This window comes from Kogia breviceps, chromosome 11 (genome assembly GCF_026419965.1).
Source record: "Kogia breviceps isolate mKogBre1 chromosome 11, mKogBre1 haplotype 1, whole genome shotgun sequence".
Classification (NCBI taxonomy): Eukaryota; Metazoa; Chordata; class Mammalia; order Artiodactyla; family Physeteridae; genus Kogia; species Kogia breviceps.
Genome location: NC_081320.1, coordinates 38090457 through 38107990, shown reverse-complemented (window position 1 = coordinate 38107990; position 17534 = coordinate 38090457).

Below are 17534 nucleotides of genomic sequence, written 5' to 3'. Positions count from 1 at the left end.
GCCTGCCAAGGCAGGGGACACGGGTTTGCACCCTGGTCCGGGAAGGCCCCACATGCCGCGGAGCCAGTAAGCCTGCGCGCCACCTCTACCGAGCCCACGCGCCAGAACTACTGAGGACCGCGTGCATCATAGAGCCCATGCTCCGCAACATGAGAAGCCACTGCACTGAGAAGCCCGGGCACCACAACGAAGAGTAGCCCCTGCTCGCCGCAACTACCGAAAGCCCACGCGCGGCAATGAAGAACCAATGCGACCCAAAATTCATTCATTCATTCATTCATTAACCAATTAATCAAAACTTATATTAAAAAAGAAAGAAACGAAAGGTAAAAATCTCTGCTGGGAATTCCCCGGTGGTCCAGTGGTTAGGACCCCGTGCCTCCACTTCAGGGGGCCCGGGTTCAATCCCTGGTTGGGGAACTGAGATCCTGCAAGCTGGCATCGCAGCCCAAATAAAAATGCAATAAAATAAAATATAACTAAATAAAACAAGAAAGCATCTCTGATTCAAGGTGTAAAGGGTGAGAAGGTGTTTATCGGGCCAGTATGTGGGCAGAAAACGTTTCCCATTTCAGTACGTAGCACCTCCATTTACCCAATTACACATCCTTAACCCACATTCCCCACATCCAATTCATCACTAACTCCTATTCACCTCCAAGCCATCACTAACCTTCCAAATAGGACTCTAACTTGCCTGCTTTACTCCACATCCAAGGCCACCACTGTGCACAAAGCCAGTCTCCTAATGAGTCTCCCCAATTCCAGTCCTGCCCCCTCCTAGCCATTCTCTTACACTAGCCAGTATGGTGTCTGAAAAAGGCATCTCTGCCAACCCCACTTCTCTCTTTATACCCTGCAATGGCTTCCCACCAAGTTTACGATCAATCCCAAACAGATGATGGACTGCAGGCTGAAAGACAACAAGGAGCTAGGGAGGGTGTCAGGTTAGAAAGAGGGATGAAGGGTCTGGACAAACAGCGAAAAGGGCTGAAAAGAAAATGATCAGCACTTGCACAACAGTCCTGATGCAGGCAGGAAAAATGCAGCAATAGTGAAGGCATACCAATAGCCACTTTTGATTTCTGCAATGCCCTTTGCAGTTCCCCACGTGCTTCATTGATAACTGTGATTCTCAAACCTAGCTGTACATTAGAATCATCTGGGGACATTTGAAAATCTACCAATGGCCAGGCCTCACCCTAAGCCAATTACATCACAATATACAAGTTCACTGGGGCAGGAATTTTTGTCTGTGTCGTTCACTGGACATATGCAAAGTAAGTGGCACATACATGCTGCTCAGAAAATAGTTCCTGAATGAATGAAGGAAGGAAGGAAGGAAGGAAGGCACCACTATCACCTGAGATCCAAGGAAGAATTCTTTTCAAACCTTAGGGAGTCACCTGGCAATGACAGTTACCATGGCAGCCGTGGGAAACACAATACCAAGTGACACTAACACTCCCAGGAACCCACACTGGTTTCCACAGTAAGTAAACCTTTCTCGTTTCTAAAGGACTATACTGGGAAATACGCATCTCAGTAACAGCTTGAGGTTACTCAATGTCTGCTGGGAGCAGGAGGAAAAGACAAGGGCCTTACACACTATCGAAAGCCACGACAGGAAGAAACTAGGGGCCACGGGCAGAGACAGACAGGCTCCGACAGGCTCCAATCCCTGTGACATTCCGAGGTGATCCCATTGGAAGGGCTCGAGCACGAGAAAGCAGCCACTAACCAGCTACCCTGTCTCAGATATTTGGAGAAAGTCAATGCAAATACATACCTATGCATTATTCCTTTCTGATCATTCTTTCAGTGTATCCTTTCGGGGTTTGTGCAAAGCGATTCTTTCCTTGGTACCTGAAAAATGAGTGGCACATGTCAATGGATGAAACATGTCAGAGCAGACCTCCAAGGAGCTCTGCAGCTCAAGAACGAGGAGCTCCGAGTCCTGGGAAAGAATTGTGAAAGTAGTGTAGAATCACAAGATCTTAGAGCATCCTTTATATCAGCACCCCCTCTCTATCATATCACCAATCAGTGGGCATCAGCCTATACAGGAACTCTTGAACTCTGCAGTGACAGACAACCCCGAACTCTCTAGACAGATCAAGGCATTGCTCGTTGCTACAGCAGTCTATATCAAATTCACAATCTGACTCCCTGGCATGCATCACTCCCAGGCTGCCTTCTGGAATGGGACACCCCAGGGCACACCTCATCTCTTTTCCATCTGGCACATTTCCCAAACACATGAGGACAATGCTGTTCTTCCTAAAGTTCTCTTTAGGAAGAGAACTTTAGGGCTCCCACGTCACCCTCCTAAATCACTCCTTCCTGTGTTTAGGACTTTCAGGAGCCCCCAAGGGTTTCGCACCCCAAGGACATGACAAGCATTGGCATCAACGTGCCTGCTACAGATTCTGGGAAAGGGGCAGGGCCACACAACAGTCTGGCAAATGTGACTGACTACCTGACGTGAGAGTACATCGGACAACCTCAGCCTCTCTTCAGTCCTCAGCCTCTATCCAAGGTTTCTCCATAGCACACTATTGACATTTTGGGCCAGCTCATTCTTTGGGGGTGGTGGGGAAAGGCTGTCCTGTGCCTTGTACGATATGGGGTACCATCCTGGCCTCTACCCACTAGATGCCTGCAGCACCGCCCCGACCAGATGTGAACCAAGGAAAATGTCTCCAGCCATTGTCAAACGTGCTGGGGGAAGGGTGAGGGCAAAATCACCCTCACTCAAGAGCCACTGCTCTATCCCATGGCGCTGTTCACCCATGAGTACTCAAAACACTCTCCTCTTCTGGCTTAACAGGTAACCCTCCAGAAAGTCTATCGTGTATCAAAATGCTATACGAAATTGAATAGTATTTATCTCTATAACGGTATCTCCTGACACCAAAGGAATACTCTTTCTCCAGAGGTTAAGAACCTCCCAGGTGCTTAATCCGCATTTACCTTATCTCCTACCCCAGGCACTGGAAATGACAGAAATGATCTGACACCCATTTTCGGGATCCGTTCAAGAAGTACCAGTAGTGTAAGGCTTTCTGGCAACCTGAACAACCGAACTCACGTAGAATATCCTGCCTGACCCTGGCTTTGTGAGACAAGCCGCAAACCTGTAGCAGGACCCTCCTCGCTGCTATTTACGGAATCGAGGTAGCTGACTGGAAAGCCGGTGGAGGTGAACAAGCCAAGAAAGCAGTGGGCTCAGCATGAGAAGCTGGAAAGGGTGACAAGGGAGGGGAGAATGAGCCTCAGCTGAAAAGAAAGGGGAAAAGTACCAAGCGATGAGTTCTCTTGACTGAAGAGAAGATACGCTGAAGGCCATCAGCTTGCCCTCGGGGCCGCCCTCAGCTCTCTGGGGAGCTCTAAGGGAAGGGTGAGCCTGGATCTAGGACTCCGGACTCCTGGTGTCGGCCCCCAGGCCTGACCATTCACTCAGACTCTCAATAAATAACTTGTATTCAAAGACCTTGCACGGGGACCCCATCTGGGAAAACATCGCCACACCCTCATAAGTTACAGGGGGAGACCCGAACTGGCCAAGCCATGACAGGAGCTGTGAGGGTGACAAAAGAGCATTGCAGGGATCCGACATCGGATCACCACAAGCCCTCCGCCCTCCTGGCTCCTAATGCCAGGGCCCCATCACCGTGTATCCTCGGACCCCCGTCCTGCCTCCAACGCGCACCCTTCCCCAAGGTTGGCCGGGACCTGGAGTCACCAGCCCCTGTTCGGACCTACCCACTTCGCCGCTGCTGAGCTCTACACATCCCGCTCCTTCCACACGCTTCGCCAATTCCGCGGCCCTGACTGAGCCGCGCCAGCCACCGACCGCCAGAACTTGGCGTGCCCGTGAAGTCACTGTCGTGCGCCTCTCCCGCAGCAAGGGGAATAGGGCTCTGGCACCCTGGCTGCGGCTCTTGTCGCTTGTGGCTCGGTTGCTTCTGGCGCTTCGCCGGGACCTCACGGTCCGCGGTCCAAACGAGCCCCGGCCTGTGGTGCGCATCCCGCGGGCTCTACAGTGGCAGCAGGAAGAGCAGCAGAGCGGGCAGCGGAGCCCCCCGCGACCGGTGCTGGTGCGACCCGGGCCGCTGCTGATCTCCGCGTGGCGGCCCCAGTTGAACCAGCTGGTACGCCTCACGGTGGGCCCTTGTCAGCCCGTGCCACTGGCTTCGCGCGGCTGGAAGAATCGCCGCGCCCACGAGGACCAATTCTCAACATGTAGAAAACAAAAATAAAGCCTTGATCTTCCCTCCTAAGCCTTGTCCTCTGTCTCCAATTAGGGATTCAACAGACACTTACTGAGCCCTAAGATATGCCAAGCACTGGCAGGCACTGGAGAAAAAATGATGAGGCAGGAGGGAAAGGATCAGTAGAACAGAGGGTTATAAAAAGGGAACTTACAAATGTCTGTGAAATTAAAACTGTGTATGGTACTCGAAAGGAGCAGTTACATAAGGCTGTGGGAGTCTGTGTCAGCAGGGAAGAGACTGGTGGGGCTTGAGGAGGGCCTCCCTTAAGAAATAATCTCTGGGGACTTCCCTGGTGGTGCAGTGGTTCAGAATCCACCTGCCAGCACAATTTACAGTAGCCAGGACCGGGAAGCAACCTAAGTGTCCATCGACAGACAAATAGATAAAGACGATGTGACACATACATACCATAGAATATGACTCAGTCATAAAAGAAATGAAACTGAGCTATTTGTAGTGAGGTGGATAGACCTCGAGTCTGTCATACAGAGTGAAGTAAGTCAGGAAGAGAAAAACAAATATCGTATGCTACCACATATATATGGAACATATATATATATATATATATATATATATATATATATATATATGTATGTATATAAAGGTTCTCATGAACCTAAGGGCAGGGCAGGAATAAAGACGCAGATAGAAAATGAACTTGAGGACACGGGGAGGGGGAAGGGTAAGCTGGGATGAAAGAAGAGTAGCATTGACATATATACAATACCAAATGTAAAATACCTAGCTAGCGGGAAGCAGCTGCACAGCACAGGGAGTTCAGCTCAGTGCCTTTCGACCACCTAGAGGGTTGGGCACAGGAGGGTGAGAGAGAGAGACGCAGGAGGGAGGGGATATGGGGATATAGGCATGCATAGAGCTGATTCACTTTGTTACACAGCAGAAACTGACACACCAGGGTAAAGCAATTACACTCCAACAAAGATGTTTAAAAACAAAAACAAAAACAAACAATCCGCCTGCCAAGGCAGGGGACACGGGTTTGCACCCTGGTCCGGGAAGGCCCCACATGCCGCGGAGCCAGTAAGCCTGCGCGCCACCTCTACCGAGCCCACGCGCCAGAACTACTGAGGACCGCGTGCATCATAGAGCCCATGCTCCGCAACATGAGAAGCCACTGCACTGAGAAGCCCGGGCACCACAACGAAGAGTAGCCCCTGCTCGCCGCAACTACCGAAAGCCCACGCGCGGCAATGAAGAACCAATGCGACCCAAAATTCATTCATTCATTCATTCATTAACCAATTAATCAAAACTTATATTAAAAAAGAAAGAAACGAAAAGTAAAAATCTCTGCTGGGAATTCCCCGGTGGTCCAGTGGTTAGGACCCCGTGCCTCCACTTCAGGGGGCCCGGGTTCAATCCCTGGTTGGGGAACTGAGATCCTGCAAGCTGGCATCGCAGCCCAAATAAAAATGCAATAAAATAAAATATAACTAAATAAAACAAGAAAGCATCTCTGATTCAAGGTGTAAAGGGTGAGAAGGTGTTTATCGGGCCAGTATGTGGGCAGAAAACGTTTCCCATTTCAGTACGTAGCACCTCCATTTAGCCAATTACACATCCTTAACCCACATTCCCCACATCCAATTCATCACTAACTCCTATTCACCTCCAAGCCATCACTAACCTTCCAAATAGGACTCTAACTTGCCTGCTTTACTCCACATCCAAGGCCACCACTGTGCACAAAGCCAGTCTCCTAATGAGTCTCCCCAATTCCAGTCCTGCCCCCTCCTAGCCATTCTCTTACACTAGCCAGTATGGTGTCTGAAAAAGGCATCTCTGCCAACCCCACTTCTCTCTTTATACCCTGCAATGGCTTCCCACCAAGTTTACGATCAATCCCAAACAGATGATGGACTGCAGGCTGAAAGACAACAAGGAGCTAGGGAGGGTGTCAGGTTAGAAAGAGGGATGAAGGGTCTGGACAAACAGCGAAAAGGGCTGAAAAGAAAATGATCAGCACTTGCACAACAGTCCTGATGCAGGCAGGAAAGAAAATGCAGGAAGAGTGAAGGCATACCAATAGCCACTTTTGATTTCTGCAATGCCCTTTGCAGTTCCCCACGTGCTTCATTGATAACTGTGATTCTCAAACCTAGCTGTACATTAGAATCATCTGGGGACATTTGAAAATCTACCAATGGCCAGGCCTCACCCTAAGCCAATTACATCACAATATACAAGTTCACTGGGGCAGGAATTTTTGTCTGTGTTGTTCACTGGACATATGCAAAGTAAGTGGCACATACATGCTGCTCAGAAAATAGTTCCTGAATGAATGAAGGAAGGAAGGAAGGAAGGAAGGCACCACTATCACCTGAGATCCAAGGAAGAATTCTTTTCAAACCTTAGGGAGTCACCTGGCAATGACAGTTACCATGGCAGCCGTGGGAAACACAATACCAAGTGACACTAACACTCCTAGGAACCCACACTGGTTTCCACAGTAAGTAAACCTTTCTCGTTTCTAAAGGACTATACTGGGAAATACGCATCTCAGTAACAGCTTGAGGTTACTCAATGTCTGCTGGGAGCAGGAGGAAAAGACAAGGGCCTTACACACTATCGAAAGCCACGACAGGAAGAAACTAGGGGCCACGGGCAGAGACAGATAGGCTCCGACAGGCTCCAATCCCTGTGACATTCCGAGGTGATCCCATTGGAAGGGCTCGAGCACGAGAAAGCAGCCACTAACCAGCTACCCTGTCTCAGATATTTGGAGAAAGTCAATGCAAATACATACCTATGCATTATTCCTTTCTGATCATTCTTTCAGTGTATCCTTTCGGGCTTTGTGCAAAGCGATTCTTTCCTTGGTACCTGAAAAATGAGTGGCACATGTCAATGGATGAAACATGTCAGAGCAGACCTCCAAGGAGCTCTGCAGCTCAAGAACGAGGAGCTCCGAGTCCTGGGAAAGAATTGTGAAAGTAGTGTAGAATCACAAGATCTTAGAGCATCCTTTATATCAGCACCCCCTCTCTATCATATCACCAATCAGTGGGCATCAGCCTATACAGGAACTCTTGAACTCTGCAGTGACAGACAACCCCGAACTCTCTAGACAGATCAAGGCATTGCTCGTTGCTACAGCAGTCTATATCAAATTCACAATCTGACTCCCTGGCATGCATCACTCCCAGGCTGCCTTCTGGAATGGGACACCCCAGGGCACACCTCATCTCTTTTCCATCTGGCACATTTCCCAAACACATGAGGACAATGCTGTTCTTCCTAAAGTTCTCTTTAGGAAGAGAACTTTAGGGCTCCCACGTCACCCTCCTAAATCACTCCTTCCTGTGTTTAGGACTTTCAGGAGCCCCCAAGGGTTTCGCACCCCAAGGACATGACAAGCATTGGCATCAACGTGCCTGCTACAGATTCTGGGAAAGGGGCAGGGCCACACAACAGTCTGGCAAATGTGACTGACTACCTGACGTGAGAGTACATCGGACAACCTCAGCCTCTCTTCAGTCCTCAGCCTCTATCCAAGGTTTCTCCATAGCACACTATTGACATTTTGGGCCAGCTCATTCTTTGGGGGTGGTGGGGAAAGGCTGTCCTGTGCCTTGTACGATATGGGGTACCATCCTGGCCTCTACCCACTAGATGCCTGCAGCACCGCCCCGACCAGATGTGAACCAAGGAAAATGTCTCCAGCCATTGTCAAACGTGCTGGGGGAAGGGTGAGGGCAAAATCACCCTCACTCAAGAGCCACTGCTCTATCCCATGGCGCTGTTCACCCATGAGTACTCAAAACACTCTCCTCTTCTGGCTTAACAGGTAACCCTCCAGAAAGTCTATCGTGTATCAAAATGCTATACGAAATTGAATAGTATTTATCTCTATAACGGTATCTCCTGACACCAAAGGAATACTCTTTCTCCAGAGGTTAAGAACCTCCCAGGTGCTTAATCCGCATTTACCTTATCTCCTACCCCAGGCACTGGAAATGACAGAAATGATCTGACACCCATTTTCGGGATCCGTTCAAGAAGTACCAGTAGTGTAAGGCTTTCTGGCAACCTGAACAACCGAACTCACGTAGAATATCCTGCCTGACCCTGGCTTTGTGAGACAAGCCGCAAACCTGTAGCAGGACCCTCCTCGCTGCTATTTACGGAATCGAGGTAGCTGACTGGAAAGCCGGTGGAGGTGAACAAGCCAAGAAAGCAGTGGGCTCAGCATGAGAAGCTGGAAAGGGTGACAAGGGAGGGGAGAATGAGCCTCAGCTGAAAAGAAAGGGGAAAAGTACCAAGCGATGAGTTCTCTTGACTGAAGAGAAGATACGCTGAAGGCCATCAGCTTGCCCTCGGGGCCGCCCTCAGCTCTCTGGGGAGCTCTAAGGGAAGGGTGAGCCTGGATCTAGGACTCCGGACTCCTGGTGTCGGCCCCCAGGCCTGACCATTCACTCAGACTCTCAATAAATAACTTGTATTCAAAGACCTTGCACGGGGACCCCATCTGGGAAAACATCGCCACACCCTCATAAGTTACAGGGGTTGACCCGAACTGGCCAAGCCATGACAGGAGCTGTGAGGGTGACAAAAGAGCATTGCAGGGATCCGACATCGGATCACCACAAGCCCTCCGCCCTCCTGGCTCCTAATGCCAGGGCCCCATCACCGTGTATCCTCGGACCCCCGTCCTGCCTCCAACGCGCACCCTTCCCCAAGGTTGGCCGGGACCTGGAGTCACCAGCCCCTGTTCGGACCTACCCACTTCGCCGCTGCTGAGCTCTACACATCCCGCTCCTTCCACACGCTTCGCCAATTCCGCGGCCCTGACTGAGCCGCGCCAGCCACCGACCGCCAGAACTTGGCGTGCCCGTGAAGTCACTGTCGTGCGCCTCTCCCGCAGCAAGGGGAATAGGGCTCTGGCACCCTGGCTGCGGCTCTTGTCGCTTGTGGCTCGGTTGCTTCTGGCGCTTCGCCGGGACCTCACGGTCCGCGGTCCAAACGAGCCCCGGCCCGTGGTGCGCATCCCGCGGGCTCTACAGTGGCAGCAGGAAGAGCAGCAGAGCGGGCAGCGGAGCCCCCCGCGACCGGTGCTGGTGCGACCCGGGCCGCTGCTGATCTCCGCGTGGCGGCCCCAGTTGAACCAGCCGGTACGCCTCACGGTGGGCCCTTGTCAGCCCGCGCCACTGGCTTCGCGCGGCTGGAAGAATCGCCGCGCCCACGAGGATCAATTCTCAACATGTAGAAAACAAAAATAAAGCCTTGATCTTCCCTCCTAAGCCTTGTCCTCTGTCTCCAATTAGGGATTCAACAGACACTTACTGAGCCCTAAGATATGCCAAGCACTGGCAGGCACTGGAGAAAAAATGATGAGGCAGGAGGGAAAGGATCAGTAGAACAGAGGGTTATAAAAAGGGAACTTACAAATGTCTGTGAAATTAAAACTGTGTATGGTACTCGAAAGGAGCAGTTACGTAAGGCTGTGGGAGTCTGTGTCAGCAGGGAAGAGACTGGTGGGGCTTGAGGAGGGCCTCCCTTAAGAAATAATCTCTGGGGACTTCCCTGGTGGTGCAGTGGTTCAGAATCCACCTGCCAGCACAATTTACAGTAGCCAGGACCGGGAAGCAACCTAAGTGTCCATCGACAGACAAATAGATAAAGACGATGTGACACATACATACCATAGAATATGACTCAGTCATAAAAGAAATGAAACTGAGCTATTTGTAGTGAGGTGGATAGACCTCGAGTCTGTCATACAGAGTGAAGTAAGTCAGGAAGAGAAAAACAAATATCGTATGCTACCACATATATATGGAACATATATATATATATATATATATATATATATATATATATATATATGTATGTATATAAAGGTTCTCATGAACCTAAGGGCAGGGCAGGAATAAAGACGCAGATAGAAAATGAACTTGAGGACACGGGGAGGGGGAAGGGTAAGCTGGGATGAAAGAAGAGTAGCATTGACATATATACAATACCAAATGTAAAATACCTAGCTAGCGGGAAGCAGCTACACAGCACAGGGAGTTCAGCTCAGTGCCTTTCGACCACCTAGAGGGTTGGGCACAGGAGGGTGAGAGAGAGAGACGCAGGAGGGAGGGGATATGGGGATATAGGCATGCATAGAGCTGATTCACTTTGTTACACAGCAGAAACTGACACACCAGGGTAAAGCAATTACACTCCAACAAAGATGTTTAAAAACAAAAACAAAAACAAACAATCCGCCTGCCAAGGCAGGGGACACGGGTTTGCACCCTGGTCCAGGAAGGCCCCACATGCCGCGGAGCCAGTAAGCCTGCGTGCCACCTCTACCGAGCCCACGCGCCAGAACTACTGAGGACCGCGTGCATCATAGAGCCCATGCTCTGCAACATGAGAAGCCACTGCACTGAGAAGCCCGGGCACCACAACGAAGAGTAGCCCCTGCTCGCCGCAACTACCGAAAGCCCACGCGCGGCAATGAAGAACCAATGCGACCCAAAATTCATTCATTCATTCATTCATTCATTAACCAATTAATCAAAACTTATATTAAAAAAGAAAGAAACGAAAAGTAAAAATCTCTGCTGGGAATTCCCCGGTGGTCCAGTGGTTAGGACCCCGTGCCTCCACTTCAGGGGGCCCGGGTTCAATCCCTGGTTGGGGAACTGAGATCCTGCAAGCTGGCATCGCAGCCCAAATAAAAATGCAATAAAATAAAATATAACTAAATAAAACAAGAAAGCATCTCTGATTCAAGGTGTAAAGGGTGAGAAGGTGTTTATCGGGCCAGTATGTGGGCAGAAAACGTTTCCCATTTCAGTAAGTAGCACCTCCATTTAGCCAATTACACATCCTTAACCCACATTCCCCACATCCAATTCATCACTAACTCCTATTCACCTCCAAGCCATCACTAACCTTCCAAATAGGACTCTAACCTGCCTGCTTTACTCCACCTCCAAGGCCACCACTGTGCACAAAGTCAGTCTCCTAATGAGTCTCCCCAAATCTACTCCTGCCCTCTCCTAGCCATTCTCTTACAGTAGCCAGTGAGGTGTCTGAAAAAGGCATCTCTGCCAACACCACTTCTCTCTTTATACCCTGCAATGGCTTCCCACCAAGTGTAGGATCAATCCCAAACTGATGATGGACTGGAGGCTGAAAGACAAGAAGGAGGTAGGGAGGGTGTCAGGTTTGAAAGAGGGATGAACGGTCTAGGCAAACAGCGAAAAGGGCTGAAAAGAAAATGATCAGCACTTGCACAACAGTCCTGATGCAGGCAGGAAAGAAAATGCAGGAAGAGTGAAGGAATACCAATAGCCACTTTTTATTTCTGCAATGCCTTTGCAATTCCCAAAGTGCTTCATCGATAACTGTGATTCCCAAACCTCGCTGTACATGAGAATCATCTGGAGAGATTTTAAACGCTACCAATGGCCAGGCCTCACCCCAAGCCAATTAAATCAGCATAGACATTTCACTGTATTGCATTTTATTCCCTGCCCCCAAACATCCATTTAGACCCAGGAGAAGGAAAAGGGGATGTGACTAGCAATAGAGAGAAATTTTCTGCACAACAATGGCCATGGCAAGCTTAGGCGCTTTGGGTGAAATCTCTCTGGGAAGAACTGGCAGTGGAAGAAAAAGCCAAACTGACACACAAGTATTGCCTGGTGTGCATTTCCAGCCTCTGCCTTCTTTCTCATCTCTTGGTGGCAGGTGGAGGAAGTGGAGAAAAGGTGAAACTTCTTTATAAACCGGCAGAAGGTTATAGCATCCTCTCACTATCTCTGCATAGGTTCTAGTCTCTGCAGCACTACAGAAGCTTTGCCCAAAGTAATGAACAGTTCAAAGTCAAATGTAATACTTTATCAGACGACTTAAAAATGCTTGCACACTGGAAAGAATTGCAGAGAACACAAATGGACCCAGAGCAACCTTTGCCAAAAGAGAATAGTGTGCTCAATGTACAGCCATAGCTCTTTTCCACATGAGCAAACAGTCAGGAGGATAAAGAACTTGGTCAAACTCACACAAGTAAGTAGGACAGAATCTGGTCTGTCTGTCCTAAGCGTTGTGTTCTTTAACCACCAGGCTAGCTTTTCTCAGATCTGATTCATGCATACTGTAACCATATACCTCTGTTTGCCTCGAAACTTCCCTGTTTATACGTATGCCTGCTGCCGTTTTAAATACGGCCCACTTGGACTCCCCAAAGCAACCGAGAAGACACAATCATTTGGTCACTCTATACATGGACCACTGTGGTGGGGCTGCCCAGGAAGCTTATTTAAAAAGTGCAGCTTAGGGCTTCCCTGGTGGCGCAGTGGTTCAGAGTCCGCCTGCCGATGCAGGGCACACGGGTTCATGCCCCGGTCCGGGAAGATCCCACATGCCGCGGAGCAGCTGGCTCCGTGGGCCATGGCCGCTGAGCCTGCACTCCGCAACGGGAAAGACCACAACACTGAGAGGCCCACGCACCACATACACACACACACACACACACACACACACACACACAGACACACACACACAAGTTGAAGCTTCCTGAGCCCTACTCCACATCTAGATAAGTTTTCTGAGGGTTGTCTCAAGAATCCAGGTACAAGTCTTTTTAAGTGCTTTTGTGGAACTCCCCAGGTGAGTCTCTCACTCTCCTAAGTTAAGAAACCATTTATTCGGCCTCCCCCAGGTGCCCAGCCAGGTCCTGTTAAGGTTGGAGTCCCCGCACCACATCACAGGGATGCTCCCAGCCAAGTCATCTCTGGAGCCTTGGAGAATCTGAATGGTCTCATGCTGGCCCACCTGCCACGACAAACCTCCTCCAGAGCATTCCCCTTCACACTTTACCTTCTACCACTCCCAAAGGCAGTCTGCTCCAATGAGGCCTGACTTTGTCTGTCCTAAGGGGCACCCGCTGATTCAAGCACTTTAGGAGAACAAGGTGCTGTGCTTCTCAACCAGGGTGGCCCAACCTCTAAAATGGTAGTCCAAGCAGTCTCTACCTCCTGGGCACATCCCCTCTGCAACAGCCCAAGTACACGAATGTCCCATCTTTGCTTTCTCAAGGTCGGCAACAGGGAGTCCCCTCCTAAAGAAGGTCCTCTCTCATTGCCACACTATCCACGGCTGCCCCAAGTGTGTTTCCTCCCTGTGGGCCTGCTCAGGCTAAGGGCAGAGTCGTCTCTGAGTCGGACCAAATCGTCTTAGTAACAACTCTTCACGGTGTTAACCATGTCTTTCACGGGGGCTGCTGCTGAGCCTTTCTCTCATCCTTTCATGGTGGAGAGAGAGAGGGGATTCTAATGATTCTTACCTCTAGGGGAGAGGGCGAGTGTCATGATTATGTGATCATTCGGTATGATGTCCTTTCGACAGGAATTTGTTTGGACTTTCACGTTAAAGTGGGCCCACCATTCCCACTTTGTGAGGTCATTCAGCACCCTCATTTTGCACCTTTAACATCTCTCTCAGTATCACCTTGGAAATGTTTGAAACGGCATGAGTTTGTCCTCACGTTCCTACCAGCTGGGAATCCGGGGCCCCAACATGAACCTAACCATTGAGCGCAACACCTCTCCACGACCTGTGTAACACTGGGTAGGCCCCTTCACCTCTCGGGTTTTTGAAGCCCTCGGGTGTAAAAATGGGAGGGTTCTATGAATCTATATTTGGGGCAGGACAAGGTCGAGAAGAGTGTGTCTCTGCTTTTATTCTTCCAAAATGGAATGTCTGCCCTCTCTTCCCCATGGGTCCACATGTCACTTGTCCTTCAGGCCCACTGCCAAGGAGCCTTCCCTGATTCCCCAGTCCACACAAATCTCTGCCTCTCAGGGTCAGGGCCGTACAACCTAGCTGCCTCCTAATGTTCATCTTGCCTCTCAAGCCGATCTCAGGATGTGGGTCTCTCTTGCCCTCCTGTGGCCCCTGGGGCTGTGCCAGCCCACCGGCATGCCCCACGTGGGGTGTCTACTAGACTAGGGCATGGATGGGGAGGCCCCGGCGTGAGGGCCCAGGCAGAGTACCTCTGCCTCCACCCTGCTCTCCTCCACAGAACTGCCCCTCCTCCTCAAGCCTGACCCCCAAGTCACAGGTTTCATACGATGACCTCACTGGCTAGTGAGGACCTCACAGTCCTTCTCACTGTTTCCATGGCAGTGTTACTGTGCAAACAAAGTTTGCTGCCCTCAGAGAAACTTCCCTACTGGTTCTCCACCAGAGACCAATCTCTTTGGTTGTCTGAGACAGAATGTGTGACCGGATCCTCTACACATATTCCAACCTGTGCTCTGTTCCCTGGCTGGGCGGTGCAGGAGGAACAGCGAGACCGGGCATCTGCGGAACAGGCGTGGGGTACACACAACCTCACCTGGCTGCCATATGTTTCTGTGGCTCTTGCCCACTACGTACACCTGAGTGCTTTCCCAGATGTAAGTAATACCAGTGACCTGGGACACCTTCAGGGTCCCACAGTGCTCACTGTTGAGGACAAGTGAGAGGTCAGCCCCGGACTAGTGTGCAGGAAGCTTCTGATCTTTATAAATATAGCCTTCCGCTTTGGGCTACAGGATGCTTCCATTCAGACCCTTTCTTGATGGGCCTCTTAGCAAAAGACAAGTGTGTTATTGTGGGCAAGTGGTAAATGGAGCAGTTTGAGGAAGAGGGCCACTCTTGAACCACACCTTCAAACCCAGGCACCTCTGTGCTGGCACGGAGACATCGAGATCGGTCCCCTCAGACACATCCCATACTGAGCTGCTGAGTACTAGGGGAGACGGTGGTGCCATAGTCATGGGAAGGACGGAAGAACCAAGGGGCAGGGGGTGATGAAGTGCTAGTGAGACCGGAGGGCTGAGGAGATGGTGCCCCAGGAGGCTGGGTTGATGTGAGCCTAGATATGGTACCCAGAAGCCGGGTTCTGAGTCTCCTGTTCACTCTGCCTCAGTAGTGGACCTCGTGCTACTCTAGATACAAGGATCCCAGGGCGAGAGTTCAGTGTGTTTGAAACAGGCAGTATACATGGGGCCCAAGAGGGGTGGCCAAGGTGGGAGTGGTCCTGAACCAAGTTATATTAGATGATTGTTTTCGAAATCTTGAAAGGCATTTCCATGAAAGCCTCAGAAATGACAGACAGCAAGAAATGGTTGGTTTCTCTGTTGTGGAAGGGACAGATGGAGAGGATCATGAGTGCAATGACTTTCGGCTTCTACTGTTTTCCCTGGAAACGGTGAAGAGACTTCCTCATGTGCTGCAGCCGTAGGCTCCAGGAATTGCCTTTGCAGCCAGTTTCCCTTCTCCAGGGACTCAGAGAGGTGATGGGCCAAGGCTGTGTTTTGGATGTCCAGGAGATGAAAGGTCTTCAGCCAGAAACTGGGAGAGACTTGAGACAGGGAAATCCTGCCAGGAGACTGTGTACAGCCGAAGGGACTGATCACTTCTGATTTTCTTTGCAGCAGCAGCGGCTCCCGTTTCTCCTCCGACACCTGGTCACTACCACGTCCTCTACCGGGGATGTGAAGAAACGCAGTTGGGCTGGCATGGGGAGACCTACTGCCTGGCTGGTGGCTACCGGGCCTACGGGGACGTTCCTTTGGCCACACCAGCAAAGGTGCAAGCCGAGAAGCCAGTCGCCAGACGAGCTCTGAAGAGAAAGTGTGCTCCGGAGGAGTTGGACAAAGATCTCCGCTGCTCCAGACCGAAAATCCGGCGATTGCAGGAGTCAAGCAGCTTACTAGGATTACAAGGTGCTGTGATTCTCAAGCAGAGTGGCCCCACCTCTGGGCACATCCCCTCTGCAACAGCCCAAGTACACGAATGTCCCATTTTGGCTTTTGCAAGGTCGGCAACAGGGAGTCCCTTCCTAAAGAAGGTTCTCTCTCATTGCCACACTATCCAAGGCTGCCCCAAATGTGCTTCCTTCCTGTGGGCCTGCTCAGGCTAAGGGCAGAGTCATCTCTTTCCTTCTCTGAGTCGGACCAAATCGTCTTAGTAACACCTCTTCACGGTGTTGACCATGTCTTTCACCGGGGCTGCTGCTGAGCCTTTCTCTCATCCTTTCATGGTGGAGAGAGGGAGAGAGAGGATTCTAATGATATTTACCTCTAGGGGAGAGGGCGAGTGTCATGATTATGTGATCATTCGGTATGATGTCCTTTCGACAGGAATTTGTTTGGACTTTCACGTTAAAGTGGGCCCACCATTCCCACTTTGTGGGGTCATTCAGCACCCTCATTTTGCACCTTTAACATCTCTCTCAGTATCACCTTGGAAATGTTTGAAATGGCATGAGCTCTTCCTCACGTTCCTATCAGCTGTGAATCCGGGGGCCCAGCATGAACCTAACCATTGAGTGCAACACCTCTCCACGACCTGTGTTAACACTGGGGAGGCCCCTTCACCTCTAGGGTTTTTGAAGCCCTCGGGTGTTAAAATGGGAGGGTTCTATGAATTTATATTTGGGGCAGGACAAGGTCGAGAAGAGTGTGTCTCTGCTATTCTTCTTCCAAAATGGAATGTCTGCCCTCTCTTCCCCATGGGTTCACATGTCACTTGCCCTTCAGGCCCACTGCCAAGGAGCCTTCCTTGATTCCCCAGTCCACACAAATCTCTGCCTCTTAGGGTCAGGGACGTACAACCTAGTTGCCTCCTAACGTTCATCTTGCCTCTCAAGCCGATCTCAGGATGTGGGTCTCTCTTGCCCTCCTGTGGCCCCTGGGGCTGTGCCAGCCCACCGGCACGACCCACGTGGGGTGTCTACTAGACTAGGGCATGGGTGGGGAGGCCCCGGTGTGAGGGCCCAGGCAGAGTACGTCTGCCTCCACCCTGCTCTCCTCCACAAAACTGCCCCTCCTCCTGAAGCCTGCCCCTCAACTCACAAGTTCCATACGATGACCTCACTAGCTAGTGAGGACCTCACAGGCCTTCTCACAGTTTCCATGGCAGGGTTACGATGCAAACGTGCTGCTGCCCTCAGAGATACTTCCCTACCGGTTCTCCACCAGAGACCAATCTCTTTGGTTGTCTGAGAGAGAATCCCTCACCAGACCTTCTGCATTTACTCTAACCTGTCCTACGTTCCCTGAGAGGGCAGTGCACGAGGTACACTGAGACCAGGCATCTGTCCAAGAGGCATGGTGTACGCACAACTTCCCCCGGCTGCCACATGTTCCCTGGGGCTTGCCCAGCACATACACCTGAGCACTTTCCCAGCTGTAATGAATACCAGTTACGTGGGACACCTTCAAGGACCCACAGTGCTCACTGCTG